Here is a 17,882-nt window from a genome sequence, read left to right as displayed (position 1 = left end):
ATAAAAACTCAGAATAAATTAGCAGCGATTCATTCTCAGAACTATAACTGACTTCCAGTTACAACATCTAAGGTAATACAAAAGTTGGCTGTGTATACTAAATAAATACTTTTAAAAATATTTTCAGAAAAGCCTTTAAAAAATCCACATTTAAAAAGTCCACAAAAGCTCACATCAACCACACAATCTTCTGTATAACAGGAAAAAACTGTTTCTAATAAAACATCAAATCCTCTCATGTGTACTTTAAAATAGCTTCATCAGGACTTAAAAGAACTATGAAAATAGAAAGACTAGTAAGAGCTATTTTAGCAGTTTCTGTAATCGAACTGTTTATGTACCTCTCCAGCTTATGAGTTGACTTTTTCTTGGTATTTGGACTTTGATAATGAAAAAAACAGTAGTGATTTAATGTCAAAGCAAAATTTTCTCTAACAAGATTTCATGACAGATAATAAAAATAGCCATGACATATCTTTTTACAGGAGATATAGTTGACCAAATCTCCTTAGAAGTATTGTAAAAAAGGTTTTTGAATAATTTCACAAAAAGAGGATTTAATTGTTATGATAAATTATTATTGATGGAAAACACTAAAGAAATGTTACTCATTTTTATGTATGACTCAAAAAATCATATCTGGATGCATTTAATTCATCCTTAAGCTTTTGATAAATCATAATATCCTGAAATAATTCAATAATCTAGAAGGAAATCTGACTATTCATTCCTGTGTACAAAACTTCTCATACATGTACCCTTTCAAATTCAAAATTACTTGCACTTGAATTTACATAATCCAGTGCTTGTTTTTTTCTAAAAATATTTAGAAATACTTTCCATTCAAAAAACTCAAGAAATCACATAAAATGCCAGTTATAAGTCAGAGTAAAGTTGTCATAATATTTTTGTTTGTAGTCACTTAAGAATTTCTTCCCCAAATCTTTTCTCCTGTTGCTCCAAAGATAAATTACAAAGTGACTCTTTATCTTTTTCAGAAGAATAAAGGTAATAACAAATACATTCCAATAGTTGCCATGAGTCACATATACTCTTATATATAAGAAACATATATATTCTTGTATTTGGAATTATCTTAAACAGTGATTCTAGCAATGTCTTTAAAATATGAAAAATGAAAACACAGCTATGGTGTGCTATATTTCTAAAATGTATATGGCAGCATGCAGAACAAATGAATCACTTATGAGACTTTTCAAATATAGAAAGATGACTACCATCCCAGAAAGATGATGATGATATTAAGCTTGTTCAGTTATATTTTTTTTTAAAGAAAATTACTTGTACTCCAAGGGTTACTTTTAAATTAAAAAAAAATTCAAGTATCATTAATATACAATCTTATATTGGTTTCAAATGTACATCATAGTGGTTCAACGGTGTTCAACTTGTATTGTGACGGCGAATTACTGTGCCCTTTCAACCCCCCAATTCCCACCCCAACCCCTCCCCTTTGATAACCACTAGTCACTTCTCAGTATCTATAAGTCTAATGCTGTTTTGTTCCTTGTTTTGCTTTGTTTTTATATTCTATAAACAAGTGAAATCATACAGTATTTGTCTTTCCTGACTGGCTCGTTTCACTGAGCACAGTACTTGCTAGATCCATCCATGTTGTTGCAAATGGCAGGGTTTCTTTTTTTTTTAGTGGCTGAATAATATTACATGGTATGTATGTATCACATCTTCTTTATCCATTCATCTATTGATAGGCACTTAGATTGCTTCCATATACTTCAAGGGCTATTTTAAAGATGGCAATAAAAGGTAATATTGATTGTTATATTACATGCCAGACATCATGCTATGAGCACACATTATCTCAATTAATCCTCACAATGACCCTAAGAAATATACTATTATTCTCTCTTTACAGAAGCAGAAACAGAGACTTAGAGGGCTAAGGAACCTGCTAAAGGTCCTAAGTTATTAAGAGGTAAAGGTGGAACCAAGATTAGAAATCCAGGTACACCTGTTTGAGAGTCGGTAGGGACCATGTCTAATTTTACAGGCCACGCATATTTACACCACCTAGAAAGTAGCATAAAATATGCATTCATGGAGTATGTGCTGAGAATGGAATACCAAAACACAGGTTTGCCTCACTTGATAAATTCGTACAATGCAGGTACTTTTATAATGTTGAGTAAAAAGTGAATTTGGGAAAAGCAAACATATTATTAATTTCATGTTGTATTACTTAAAGAACATGAGGTGAATCATCTCATGAGAGTAAAGGATATTGCAAATGTGTCTAATGGTAAATGAAGATTTCATATACCATAGTTGCTGAAAAGAAGGTTAACTGTTTATGATTTGTATGGTCCACAGAACTGACATAAAGAAAAAATGTGGTGCAGTGAAACACACATGGGCTCTGGAGTCACACCTGGGTTCGAATTCAGTTAACTTCCACTAAGTTGCTTATGTGACCGTAAGCAAGATTCTTAACTTCTTTGACCTTCAACATCCTCATAATAAAATGGAGATAATGATTAGTTGATAGAGTTGTTATAAGGCTTAAATTCTAAATTACATGTAAAGTGCATCACCTATCATAGACTAACATCAAGCACTCATTATTATCCTGTCAGGAGTCAAGGTATCTTCATGACACAACCATGAATAACAGGCACAAAAACATACATTTACATCAATTAGGCTTTCAGCTTAGACATGAAAAGAACACAGAACTTTTAACAAATGCATGCTTAATACTGTAATGAATAGTACAGACACAAGAATACACTTTAAACTGCTACAGGCAAACGCAGGTTTCATTTGCATTTGTTTAAAAATACATATGATGAGTTTTATGGGACTTTTGTATTTTAGCTTTATGTACAAGAACCAAATCTACAAGAACAAAATCACTGCAGTTGTTTCATAAGCAATGCAAAATTAGCCAGCAGTAATATATGTGAAAACACAATCTTAAAGATACTCCTATCTAATAAATTATGATTAAGTATCTTAAACTGCAATGATATCAGTCCAGGTTAAGGTTAGAGCATCTGAATCATAACTATCCTTGCTAACAAAGCAGAGATATACTATGGACTATACAAAACAGCATGCACGCAACTTTAGAAATTATTTGTATTCAGCTTTTAAATGTAAATGGCTACTTCTATAGCAAACTTATCTTCCTAATCTTTATTTTGCTTAAGCTAATATTAAAATTAATATGCTTCTCAAAAATGAAGGAACAAAACAGCAGCAGACTCACAGAACCCAAGAATGGACTAACAGTCACCAAAGGGAAAGGGGTTGGGGAGGGTGGGGGAGAAGGGATTAAGGGGCATTATAATTGCCACACATAACACAGCGAGGGCATGGGGAAGGCACAGAGAAGACAAGCATCTTACTATGCTGATGGACAGTGACTGTAACGGGATATGTGGTAGGGACTTGATAATAGTGGGGGACTGTAGTAACCACAATGTTGCTCATGTGAAACCTTCATAAGATTGTTTATCAATTATACCTTAATAAAAAAAATCAATATGCTTCTGTGAACAAACACCAAGGGAATGGTGCTAAAGAAAAGTACACTGGGCAGGGGGAAGTATATAGGATGAAATTTAAAACTTGCCTGAACTTATTTATAAAGAGGTGAATATTCCTACTTCTCTTGACATAAATACCTAATAGTTTAAGTTTCTATCAAACAAAAATCACTGATATAAATCTTATAAGCTGTTATAAATGATATAGATTTAAGTTTTCCAACAATGTTAAAAATGTACACTATTAAGCATTTTGTATACAAAATGTGAAAGCTCTGGTTTTATTTAAATCATGAATTATTTTAGGAAAAAACACTGAATTGGATATTAAAGACCAAGATAGTTATAATTTACCATATGTATTAAAAACTGTTCCCTAGCATAAAATAGAAACACATTTACCCTATGAGCACAGCAAGGTTTTCCAAATGCAGGATTGCTGAGTATCTAAAAGCAGCTTTTAGTTATTTTTTTTTAAAAAGATCTAGTTAACTTTTGAAAATTCCTTTTTGAAGACAGACCCAATTTTTCAAAAGTAATTTTGATTACTGTTCTCTAAGATGTTTAGCACATATTTTTTTACATTATTAAAGTGTAAAATTGAGCAAGGCTATTGATTTTTCTTAATTCCACCCTGCTGATTTTGTCTCATTAAAACATGTTTTTTTTTGTTTTTAAGGTTAAAAATTGTTAATGTTACTAACCTTAATCTCAGTGGTTGCTAGAATTTGATAACCTTCTAGGACTTAATATGGTTTACAGAGAACTAGATCATTTAGCATTTACTTTAGGTGTCATACCATTTGATGAACTTAATTTTTTAAAAAACATTAAAAGTAAATATGAATGCAGACACCCATGATCCTACATCCTAACAAAACTACAGCTGATCCTTGAATAACATGGGTTTGAACTGTGCAGGTCTGCTTATACAGACATTTTTTGAAAAATAAATTTATTGGAAAAAATTTGAGATTGGCAACACTTTGCAAAGTATTGAAATCTTTTTGCTAGCTTATTTTATTATTTTAAGAATATAGTATATAATACACGTAACATACAAAAGATGTGTTAATCAACTGTTTATGTTATCAGTATTCTGGTCAACAGTAGGCTATTAGTAGTTACATTTCTGGGAAGTCAAAAATGACAGGACAATTTTTTAACTGTGAAGAGGTCCATGCCCCTAACCCCCTCATTGTTCAAGGGTCAAGTGTATTTTGATTTTTGCACGTTTTTTTCTATCCCATGTACATTTTTAAAGAAACAGCTACAGAAAGAAAAGGGAAACTATATGTATACAGAAATGATTATTAATGAAGGTTGGATGATTACTGGAGAGAAACACCAAACAAAATAACCTAGAAGTCATAGGTGATTTATTTACTACATCATAAAACCAAAAAAAAAAAAAAAAAAAAAAGCAACCACAGGTATTTATGATATATATGTTTACCTGTTATAACACAGCCCAAAAATAACACTTTGGGATTCAGTATATAAATGTTCAGCTGCCCAGAAAACTCTGAGCAGGCTTTATTAAAATGCCATTTTGGTTCCCAGTTACATTTCCTTCCCCTCTTCTATCTTATCAAAATTAAGGCTATTTGGATATAAAGCAGATTGCCCTTAGTAACTGAGACAAGAAAAGGAAGCTCAACTGTATCTCTTGCTATTATAGAACAAAAATTGTATACCATAAAACTCACTAGATGATGGGCATATAAAAAAGTAACAAAGCTTGTTATAAAAATTTGGTTAGTTACACTGGGGTGTTGAGTGAAGCCAAAGGCTATGCATTAAGTAAAATCATTCCCAGTATTCACTCTGTATCACCCTAAGACTGCATTTAACTAAGCACACAATAAAAATATTTTTAAGTGCAATTAATTTAAATTCCCTTTATCTTCAAAAAATGAATACATTTCAAACAGTGGTCTTTTGCAAGGCAGTAGGAAAGAAAAGCAGCTGAGGATTTAAAAATAAAAGTAAACAGAGACACATAAACTCCACCAATGCTAAGAATTGCTAATGAAATTAAAAAGCTGAAATCTCTTTGACAGACACCAGTGTTTTTCTAGCAAGGGAATAATCCCTACTTGTCTACCTCTTCCCTTCAAATAAATCATCTATGGCTGTTTTTGTAAGTTTCAATAATTTAGATGTTATAAAAGATCACTTCTTTGGGAAAGAATATAAGAAAAAGTGGGGCATATTGGTAATCTGACCTTTTAGAAGACATCATAAAAATGCCTGGCATTCACTAAGGTGTTACTATGTATCAGGCACAGTACTAAGTACTTAGTATTTACATTATTTCCTCCCTACACGCATTAGCTCCTTAAAGGTGCAGTGTAGAGACTGCTAGCTATTTTTCCAATACCACTTCTTCCCTTCTTTGTCAGTAACCAAACTCTGATCTAGAATGGCAGTTGTACCCAGATAAAAACCTGTATTTTGGCGTTTTGTGGTTGCTAGGTATGACCTAGTTATAAAATTCTGACCAGTGGAATAAAAACTTGCATGTGACTTTGGGATAGGGTCCTATAAAGAGCCTGGTGAAACTGTTTGCCTTGCCCTTCCAGTCCCCTTTCTGCTGCCCAGACGTAGATGTGATGGTTATAACTGCACAAGTCATTCTGGATCACTTTGAGGATGGAAGTCACAAACTAATGATAGAGATGGTTGCTGATAACCATGGCAACACTATACCAAAGCTGGACTTAACTCAGAACTTCTTTCACAAAGAAAAAATGTGTTTAAGTCTTTTATATTTCAGGATGTCTGTTATTCTTAACAAACAGAGGTGGGTAGAATCCCTGTTTTACATGTGAGAAACAGACCCAAAGTATTGAGCAACTTGCTGCAGGCGCACAACTGGCATGCAACCTGAAAGTGCCAAGCTCCTAAGCACTGTAGGATACCACCTTCAGAGTAGGCACCGGAAACTCAGTGAGAGACTCAGCAGAAGGCATGAGCCACAAAAATGGGCAAGATGATGCTGAATGAAGGTTGGCACCTCCACTCATTAGACGAGGCCACGATCTGGCTTAAAATAGTGGAAGATGCCAAAGTTAACCAAAAGGGAATCCAGCCAGTCTCGTGAATTTACTGCAAAAAAACTAGAACAGAGAAAACCCTTCTGAGATTATGGGACCACAAGCACAGAAAGGAAAGAGGAAGACTGGCAGTTCAGGGAGTAAGTCTAACCATGCAAGAAACTGATTATTTCCAGGCAGATTCTCCTCACTGAAGTATAGAATCATTAATGGGTTAAATCTAAAAGTATAGCTACCTGGGAACAACCACAAAACTGATTTCTAAAAATGACCTAAAAATTCTTAATGGGAACATTGAGAAAAAACATTTTTAAGCAAATAGAGGTTGTGGGGTGGAAGGATATTTATATATCAAGTAAGCAAAGCAACAACTTTAGAGATTTCTGAGATATACTCAACTTCTGTACCTCCCCTGCTTTGGGGGTGGAAAAACAATAAGAACATAGACAGAGAAGAGCATCATCCTGTTTCCCTGTAGTATGAAGCAACTGGAAAGAAAATACTTCTTAGGATCAAAAAGCAGCATCTTATATGCTCTGGTTTAGTCTTTGGGGAGGAAAAGACATAAGAAAACTGGGAAAAGGCAACACCGTCTGAAACTGCACTGGTGGAAGCTGGAAGATAGATGTGCTAATTTCTCAGAAGTAGGAAGTGATGAATGAACAAGAGTCACTTAAGAAGCTACCTCCAGACAGAGAGGGGCCTGAGGTCTTAACCAGTAGAGCAGCCACTTGTTCCCTAGGTAGCTACTATTTATTTTCAATTTCCCAAGTTAATCAGTTTGTGGTAAACTACTCAAATAATTAGACATTTCCCCCATGAATAAGTCAACAGAAGAATCAAGAAAGCTATTGCTAGCTTTTTTATACTTAAGTTAAAATACTGGAGCACTGATGCTAAAGTTCATATACTTAAAACCAGGTAAAAAATGACTGAGAGGAAAATGTGGTTAAGTTCTTTGGGTTATATAGCCTAAATCTGATGATCTTTTAAGAAGCAACACCCACTCATCCACATCTTAATAGATTTATTTTATATTTACTTCTAAATGCATACAAATTGTCTTTGTATTATACAGCTTTAAAAACAAAATATGAAGTTATTGTTGCTTAAAATCTTGTTTTACACAGCCACCTGGAAGGTAATTACTTATTAAACATTAGAAGACTTAATACAAGAACACACATATTTAAAAGAATCCACTGGAAAGAAAAAATTATTTTGATAATTGCCAAACTAGTAAATGAAAGATGTCAACTAAGACAAATATAATTAAATAGCCTCAACTGTTGCCTTAGAAGCCAGGCATCTTTTAGCTTCTAGTCACTGATAGTGTATTAAATGCCAAACAGAACACGGATACACAGAGAAATGTTCATATTCTAAACCACTCGAGGAAGACCACTGCTGACCTAGTTCCTACCAGTCTTCCATAACATCAAGTAGAGATAGATAAGACCAACGGCAGTACTTGGTCAATATTTCTGGATTGAACATACACCTAACTGAAGTTAATAATAATATCTTTTGCTTGGCTTCAGATTAATAATAGATGTCTTCTCACTTTCATGGTAATTTGATACAGGCCAAATCCATTTTCTTAGACCCATATTTTAAAAACCAGTTTTTATACTGAACACTCACTTAAAACTGCCTTTGTAGCCTAAGACCCTTACCTTTAAATCTACTGCTCATCTCTGTTCAAATCCTAGCCTGCACAATTATGGGCTCCTATTATGTATGAGTAATAATAATAACAATAAAATAATAAAATAAAAGAATAAAAGGGCATTAATGTTTACTGAGCATTAACTCATGCCAGGCACTTTTGTTACTGCTATGTCTGATTTACAAAATGGAGAAACTGAAATTTGGCAAAGAAGTACATCTAAGACTTCAGGGCTCCTAATGAAATTGAGAAGGGTTTTAATTCAGCCATCAGGTTCTAGAACTTATTCTCAACTACTACAACATACATCTGTCAATCTACATTTTCCCTCTAGCTTTGAAAAGTAGAAAATTGTTTTTTTCCCTGCATCTATGAAACACAATGTCCATTAAACAACTCTGCAATGCAAACATGATTCCCAGGTAGGGTGCAGCTCACATGAAAACTGTTTTTTAAGAACCTAAGAAAGAAATGTTTTTTAAAATATAAGTAATAGGCACATTAAGAACATTCTTAGCTATTCATTCAAGGATGCCCCCAAAACCTCTCTGGCCCAAGCTTTTTTACTGATTTATTATTTTGAACTAATAACAATGACTTTCCTTAAAACTAGTTTGATTAAGAAAATAAATTCCAAGCTACTATTAATTGAAATATGTAACCCTTTCCTTTTTGAAGCAGCCCATGAGAAGGGAATGAGGTATATGAAGAGAACTTATGCCATGATATCTGAGTATCACTTTTGTTTTTTTATGACTATATATGGCAAGGACCACCTAAGAGAGTGGCAACTTAGAAGTACAAAAACATTATTTCTTTATTTTTTTATTTCAAAGGCCTGCATTTATTGTGTGTTTTTTTTGGTATTATTAATGTACAATTACATGAGCAACATTACGGTTACTAGACTCCCCCTATTATCAAGTCCCCACCACACACTCCATAACAGTCACTGTCCATCAGTGTAGTAAGATGCTACAGAACCACTACTTGTCTTCTCTAGGCTATACTGCCTTCCACATGCGCGCCCCCTACATTATGTGTGCTAATCATAGGGCCCTTTTTTCCCCCTTATCCCTCCCTTCCCACCCATCCTCCCCAGTCCCTTTCCCTTTGGTAACTGTTAGTCCATTCTTGGGTTCTGTGAGTCTGCTGCTGTTTTGTTTCTTCAGTTTTTCCTTTGTTCTTATACTCCGCAGATGAGTGAAATCATTTGGTACTTGTCTTTCTCCACCTGGCTTACTTCACTGAGCATAATACCCTCTAGCTCTGTCCATGTTGTTGCAAATGGTAGGATTTGTTTTCTTCTTATGGCTGAATAATATTCCATTGTGTATGTATATCACCTCTTCTTTATCCATTCATCTACTGATGGACACTTAGGTTGCTTCCATTTCTTGGCTATTGTAAATAGTGCTGCAATAAACATAGGGGTGCATGTGTCTTTTCCAAACTGGGCTCCTGCATTCTTAGGGTAAATTGGTCTTAGGGTAAATGGGTCAAATGGTATTTCTATTTTTGGCTCTTTGAGAAACCTCCATACTGCTTTCCACAATGGTTGCACCAATTTACATTCCCACCAGCAGTGCAGGAGGGTTCCCCTTTCTCCACATCCTTGCCAACATTTGTTGTTGTTTGTCTTTTGGATGTTGACCATCCTAACTGGTGTGAGGTAATATCTCTTTGTGGTTTTAATTTGCATTTCTCTGATGACTGGCGATGTGGAGCATCTTTTCATGTGCCTGTTAACCATCTGAATTTCTTCTTTGGCGAACTGTCTGTTCAGCTCCTCTGCCCATTTTTTAATTGACTTATTTGCTTTTTGTTTGTTGAGGTGCATGAGATCTTTATATAATTTGGATGTCAACCCCTTATCAGGTCATTTATGAATATACTCTACCAATCTGTAGGATGTCTTTTTGTTCTACTGATGGTGTCCTTTGCTGTACAAATGCTTTTTAGTTTGATATAGTCCCACTTGTTCATTTTTGCTTTTGTTTCCCTTGCCCGGGGAGGTATGTTCATGAAGAAGTTGCTCATGGTTATGTCCAAGAGATTTTTGCCTATGTTTTTTTCTAAGAGTTTTATGGTTTCATGACTTACATTCAAGTATTTGATCCATTTCAAGTTTACTTTTGTGTATGGGGTTAAACAATGACCCAGTTTAATTCTCTTACATGTATCTGTCCAGTTTTGCCAATACCAGCTGTTAAAGAGATTGTCATTTCCCCATTGTATATCCATGGCTCCTTTATCATATATTAATTGACCATATATGCTTGGGTTTATATCTGGGCTCTCTAGTCTGTTGCATAGGTCTATGGGTCTGTTCTTGTGCCAGTACCAAATTGTCTTGATTACTGTGGCTTTGTAGTAGAGCTTGAAGTCAGGGAGCATAATTCCCCTGCCGCTTTATTCTTCCTTCTCAGGATTGCTTTGGCTATTCTGGATCTTTTGTGGTTCCATATGAATTTTAGAATTACTTGCTCTAGTTCATTGAAGAATGCTGTTGGTATTTTGATAGGGATTGCATTAAATCTGTAGATTGCTTTAGGCAGGATAGTCATTTTGACAATATAAATTCTTCCTATCCATGAGCATGGGATGAGTTTCCATTTATTGGTTTCTTCTTTAATTTCTCTCATGAGTGTCTTGTAGTTTTCAGAGTGTAAGTCTTTCACTTCCTTGGTTAGGTTTATTCCTAGTTATTTTATTCTTTTTGATGTAATTGTGAATAGAATTGTTTCCCTGATTTCTCTCTCTGCTAGTTCTTCGTTAGTGTATAGGAATGCACCAGATTTCTGTGTATTAATTTTGTATCCCGCAACTTTAGTGAATTCAGATATTAGATCTAGTAGTTTTGGAGTGGAGTCTTCAGGGGTTTTTATGTACAATATCATGTCATTTACAAACAGGGACAGCAAAAACATTATTTCTATTAACAAAAAAGCTGTACCTTCTTCATGTCACTATATCATTCTGAAAAAAATATTAAGACATATGTGAAAAATTAACTGAATAGTTTTTATTGAATAAATATTAAAGCAATACATTGAGGTAATTAACAGGCCTCAATTATATAAGCCCACAGAAATACTTTAATCCATTTCACTATAAACACACAAAACTAGAGAAAAATAAACCAATAATTTTTTACATGATAAGCAATATTGACCAAATTCAATCAGAGCTTATAATTAAGACAAAATTTACCGAGAAAATTAGATTTCAACATCATAGGAAATACAGACAGAAGTATGGAGAAGAGAAAAAAGGAAGAGTATGGTTCCATAAGTAAATCTACAAAAATGTTTCATGTACAGTCAATTTAAAAATAAACCTTGATTACCTAGAGCTTTGAAGAATAAGATATACTTATATAATATGTATCATTTATTTTCTATATATATAAAATAATAACTATATATCTGAAAAAGATACAAACTATTGAGTCTAATATGGAGCCTAAATTCTACAATGGAGCTTAAAAGGAACTAAGCATATTTTATAAAAATTTTTTCCATTCTCTTTCTTTTATTATTTCAAGTAAACTAACTATACTTATTTCTGTTTCCTATAATGGTGAACCAAGTTATTAGAACAACTAGTTGTTTCCCACTAAAAACAACTATAAAAGCTGAATAAAATCTTAACAGTGCCAAAAAGACCACAAGATAACAAGTAAACAACAAGCTCCAAAGAGGAGTTCCTTATCATAAAAAATCAAAATCCCAAAGGACTACATCCTCAGGGTGAGGGTAAACAGGACAGGGCAAAGTCCCTGGTGAACTGTAACTAGGGTGACCACAGGTCCTCATTTCTCAAGACAGGCTAGTTTTTAATACTCCTTTTTACTCTAAAAAAAAAAAAACATTTCTATTGGTTGCTAAGTTACATGGTCACCTTAATGACCACCTCTTTCAATCCTCTGGCTATCGCAATCCAATAAATAGCAAGCCTTGAACATGGTTTAATGTTGTTGCAGCAGACTGTCTCCAAAGATGACTGTCAATAATTCCTCTATCCCTGTACAAGGAAAACTGTCACAGATTCAAAACAGAACCAAATAGGCCATCTAGAAATAAAAACTATAAGAAGTAAAATTTAAAGTTCACTAGATGAGTTTAAATTGCAGACTAGAACCAACTGAAAAAGCCTTTAATGAGATGGAATATAGAAGAAAAAAAAACTTTTCAGAACATAGCATGGGAAGAAAAAAGGTAGAAAAATTAAAAATATAAAAGCTACAGCGAAAAGGTTGAGCATTCATAAAACAACAGTTTATTCAGAATCTCAGACGGAGGAGAGAAAAAGAAATGGAACAAAGGAAATAAAGGGATGGTGTCTGAAAAATTTCAATCGAAGAAAGATAGCAATCAACAGATATAAGAGGCTCAATGAATCCTAAGCAACCTAAATAAAAAGAAACCTACATTTAGACATATTAAAACTGTAGAAAATTAAAGATAAAGAGAAAAATTTAAAGTAGTCAGGGAATAAAGACAGATTGATTACTTTCAAAGAAGCAGCAGAACAGCAGAATTCTCCATGCCAAAACCAACTCAAAGATTGCTATCTTCAATGGACTGAATTAAAATATCTGCCGACCTAGAATTCTACATTCAGGAAAAATACAAATTACCATTATCAGGAATGAAAATGAAGGTATCATTACAGATTCTACAGACAATTGAAAAGAAAACAAGTGGAAATTTATACGAAGAAATTTGATAATTTAGATGAAATTAAGGAAATCAAAATTCACCAAAATGACACAAGATATAGGAAATCAAAAGTCCCATAAACAAACAAATGTCAAGAACTGTGAAGGGTCTGAGATTTCACCTTACTTGCAAACTAACAGATTAGCCTGCCACAGTTTCACAGGTGCTGACAGAATATCAGCAGAGTGCCGGGCAAGAAAGTGTTCTATTATTCAGTGCAAAGGAGGCAGTGCAGTCTTTGTGTTTGCATCAGTTCTCTGCCCTTACAAGCTGCCCAGTGCAACAATGTAGAGAGGCCCAGGTGGATAACATGTGCAAAGGTGAGGATCCCCAAGCTTAAGAAACCTCAGAATCTTACATGGGGGCTATGAGCAAACCTAACAAACCACTGTTCTGTAGGGAGACCCTAATTCTATATTCCAGGCCTTTTTCTTATACAAACATCTTTGAAAAGATAATCTGGGATATAAATTATCATTAAATGTATAGAAATGCTATGCAGAATTGTCTGCCAACACTCCATATTTAAAACCTTACCTGCAAAAAAATTCCATATGCAATTAGACTACTCTGTGAATTCTGCTAAATATTTAAGGAATATTTAGAAAAAGTCAACCCAATTAAAAAATGGACAGAAGAGCTGAATAAGCCATTTCACAAGGTAGGAAATCCAAACGGACAATAAATACATGAAAGGGGCTCAACTTCATAAGAAAGCCAGGAAATGTCAAATCAAACCTCAATGAGAAATCACTACTCAACACATCCACTATAACAGTTAACATTAAAAAACAAACAAAACCAGGACAATACTACGGGAAAGAAGTTGAAACAAATAGAATTCAAGTACACCGCAGATCAGAATATAAACTAACATGACTCCTCTGGAAAACAGTTTGGTATCATCGACTGTAATCAAAGATAAACATATCCTGTGACCAAACCAAGTCCACACTTAGGAATATGCCTTTTAAAAATGTATGTATGTGGGCAACTGTACAAAAAATGTGATAGCAACACTGTTAATGAGCCACAAATCATAAACAACACAAATACCCACATACAGTAAAAACAGACAAACTGCATTAAATATACACTTTCAAATACAGAATACCTTGGAATAAGGTTGGACTACAGAAAAGAAAATGAGTAAAACTACAGCTATACATAACATGGATCAATATTAGAAAACACTGCTTGGTGAAAATGCCATACCAAAGGATAGTGCATACTATATGATTCTGCTTAAGATTCAAACACAGGCAAACTAAAATACATCACAGAGGAATGAAGGCTTAAATGGCAAAATTATGAAAGAAAAATAAAGTGATTACCATAAATGTCTAATGGTTACCTCTGCAGAGGAAAGCGTGAGTTATGATGGAGGAAGAATACTCAGCAGCTTCTGAGGGGCTGGATGTGTTCAACTATTTATGCTAATGTATTTTTTTCTGTATTCGTTACTATTCACATTTTAAAATGTTTTAAAAATTATCTGTATTTTTACTTTAAAAAATAGCAATGCTGGCAAACAGTTTGGTAGGTAGTTTCTTATAAAATTGAACATGCAATTACCATACAACCCAGAAAATGCACTCTTCAGCATTTATCCCAGAGAAATGAAAACTTATGTTCACCCAAAAATCTCCTCATAATAGTTCACAACATCTTTATTTGTAATAGCAAAAAAATGGAAATATCCCAGATGTCCTTCAAAGAGTGACTAAACAAACTATGATATATCCATAGAATATTTAGTGATAAAAAGTAATAAACTCTTGATACGTGCAAAAGTTTGGATGAGTCTCCAGGGAATTTATGCCAAGTGTAAAAAGCATTTATATAACATTTATGTGATACTTTTTTAAATGATGAAATTACAGAAATGGAGAAAGGAGCAGTGGTTGCCAGGGGTTAAAGAGTGGCTAGGAAAAGTGAGGGCTGAGGGGTGGGAGGATGGAGACATTGTTAGAAAAGGGTAATACAAGAGATCCTGTGGGAATGGAACTGACTGTATCTTGACTTTGGTGGTGGGTACAGGAAGCCACATGTATGATAAAACTGCATGGAATCAAAGCACGTGCATGCACACACACACACACACAAATAAGTACAAGTAAAACTGGGAAATCCTAAGTAAGATCAGCTGACTGTGTGGATGTCAGTATCAAAGTCAATGGATTGTACTACAGGTTTGCAATATGTTACCATTGGGGAACAGTAGGTGAAGAAAACACTGGATCTTTCTGTATTATTTTTTACAACTGCATGTGAAATTGGGGAACGGTAGGTAAAGAAAACACAGGATCTTTCTGTATTATTTTTTACAACTTCATGTGAATCTACAATTATCTCAAAATAAAAGTTTAATTAAAGTAATTGAAAAATGGAAAACAATTTCTCTCTATATACCTTTCTTTCTGTATCTATGATATAACAGGAATGATGTTAAGCAAATAATAATTACTTATTTCTTGATGGTGAAACTCTAGGTGATTTGAATGTTCTCTACTGTTACAAGTTTTTATAATGAGTTTTCTTTTTATAAAAATAACAAGTCGTTACCTATTTTTAAAAAAGGCAATACAGCACAAAACTTACACACTTAAAATATGGAAACTATTCAAATATTTAAAGAAAACCTAGATAAATGGAAAGACATGGTGTTCATGGATCAGAAACTTAATACTGTTGTTAAGATGACAACACTCTCCAAATTCAACTGATCTATAAATTCAATAGTATCTCTACAAAATTCCAATTGGTCTTTTTGCAGAAACTGACAAGGTGATTCTAAAATTCACATAGAAACTCAAGCAACCCAGAATAGCAAAATCATCATAAAGAAAGAACAAAGCTGGCCTTCAACTTCCCAATTTCAAAACTTACTACAAAGCTACAGTAATCAAGACTGTGTGGTACTGGCATTAAATAAAGATATATAGAGTGATAGAACAGAACCAAGAATTGGTCATTTCTAACCAATTGGTTTTCAAAAAGAAGGCCATACATGGGTATCAAAGACAACTGGATATCCACATGCAAAAGAATAAAGTTGTACTCTTCATATCATAACAAAATTAACTCAGAATGGATCATAATCTAACTATAAGAGGTAAGGCTATACATACAACACTTGGAAGAAAATGTAGGCACAAATCTTTATGACTGTGAATTAGACAAACCCTCCTTAAATATGACACCAAAAACACAAGCAGCAAGAAGAAAAAGATACAAAGTTGGAATTCATTAAAATTTAGTTTTATGCTTTAAAGAATATATAAAGAAAGTGAAAAGACAACCTATAAAAATATGTTTATGTAAACACACATATACACACACACAAACTCTTACAACTCAATAATAAACAACCCAGTTAAAAAAAATCAGCAAAGAATCTGAATGGTCATTTCTCCAAAAGATAGACAAATGGCCATTAAACACATGAAAAGACATCATTTGCTGTCAGGAAAATGAATATCAAAACTACAAGGAAGTATAAATCAAACCCATGATAAGACCACTTCACACTTAATAGGATGGCTGTAATAAAAAAATACAAACAGTAACAGGTGTTGGTAAGGATGTGGAGAAATCAGAACCCTGATACACTGCTGATGGGAATGAAAATGGTATAGTTGCTGTGGAAAACAGTCTAGCAGTTCTTCAAAAGGTTCAACACAGAGTTACCATACGACCTAGCATTCTACTTCTAAGTGTATACTCAACAGAAATGAAAACATAAGTTCACAAAACACTTGCACACAAATACTCAGAGCAGCATTATTCATAATAGCCAAGAAGTGTCAACAATCCAAATGTCTATCAGCTGATGAGATAAATAAAAGATATATCCATATACTGGAATATTATTCATCAAGAAAAAGGAATAAAGTATTAATATTAAATCATGGATAAGCCCTGGAAATGTGCTAAGTGAAAAATGTCCATCAGAAAAGACTAAATACATATTCTGAGATTCCATTTATGTGGACTGTACAGGAACAGATCAATCTATGGACACAGAATGTAGCTTAGTGGTTGCCTTGGCCTGGGGCATGGGGTAAGGTGGCTGCTAATAGGTATGGGGTGTCTTTCTTTGTCTTTTTTTTTTAATTACAAAACTGTGTATTTATTATAATAACAGAATAATGTACAGAGAACAGAGGTATAACAGAAAATGGAATGCTTAGAGCTGTCTAAAGCCTCGGCCCTCCATCTTTTATGGGTTTTGTTTTCTTTGAGAATCTAATTAAATGTATATATACTCACCAAGAAAAATGCATATATACTCATACACATGGATTTTACATAATATCTCAGGAGATTCATGGACCCTCTGAAGTCTACTGTTGGATTTTTTAAAATTAAAGTATCACTGATATACAATCTTATGTTGATTTTGAATACACAACACAGTAGTTCAACAGTTACCCCTATCAAATCCTCACCCCCTCCAGTGCAGTCACGATCCATCAAAGTAGCAAGATGTTACAGAATCATTCATTGTATTCTCTGTGTTGTACTACTAGCTCCATGACCAACCTATATTGTGATTGTGAATTATTGTTCCCCTAAATCCCCTTCCCCCCACACCCTCCCCAGCTCCTCTGCCTTGGTAACCAACAGCCCCTTCTTGGTGTCTATGTGTATTGCTATTTTGTTCCTTCTCCACAAATAAGTCAAGTCATTTGGTATTTGTCTTTCTACACCTGGCTTATTTCACTGAACATAATACTCTCTAGATTCATCCATGTTGCTGCAAATGGCAGGATTGCTTTTCTTTTTGTGGCTGAATAATATTCCATTGTGTATATGTACCATTTCTTCTTTACCCATCCATCTATTGATAGACACTTAGGTTGCTTCTGTATCTTGGCTATTACAAATAGTGCAGTGA

At 33.9% G+C, this 17,882-nt stretch overlaps 1 protein-coding gene across 1 annotated transcript in view; it reads right to left on the bottom strand.

Moving 5' to 3' along the window:
- The window catches only part of GTF2F2 (general transcription factor IIF subunit 2), a 194,930-nt gene that overhangs the window by 99,576 nt on the left and 77,472 nt on the right, over positions 1–17,882 (bottom strand). The gene's annotated exons all lie outside the window — the stretch shown is intronic.

This window comes from Manis javanica, chromosome 9 (genome assembly GCF_040802235.1).
Source record: "Manis javanica isolate MJ-LG chromosome 9, MJ_LKY, whole genome shotgun sequence".
NCBI classification, from domain to species: Eukaryota; Metazoa; Chordata; class Mammalia; order Pholidota; family Manidae; genus Manis; species Manis javanica.
Note: the sequence above shows the minus strand (reverse complement) of the source record. Positions and strands in the feature narration are given on the sequence as shown.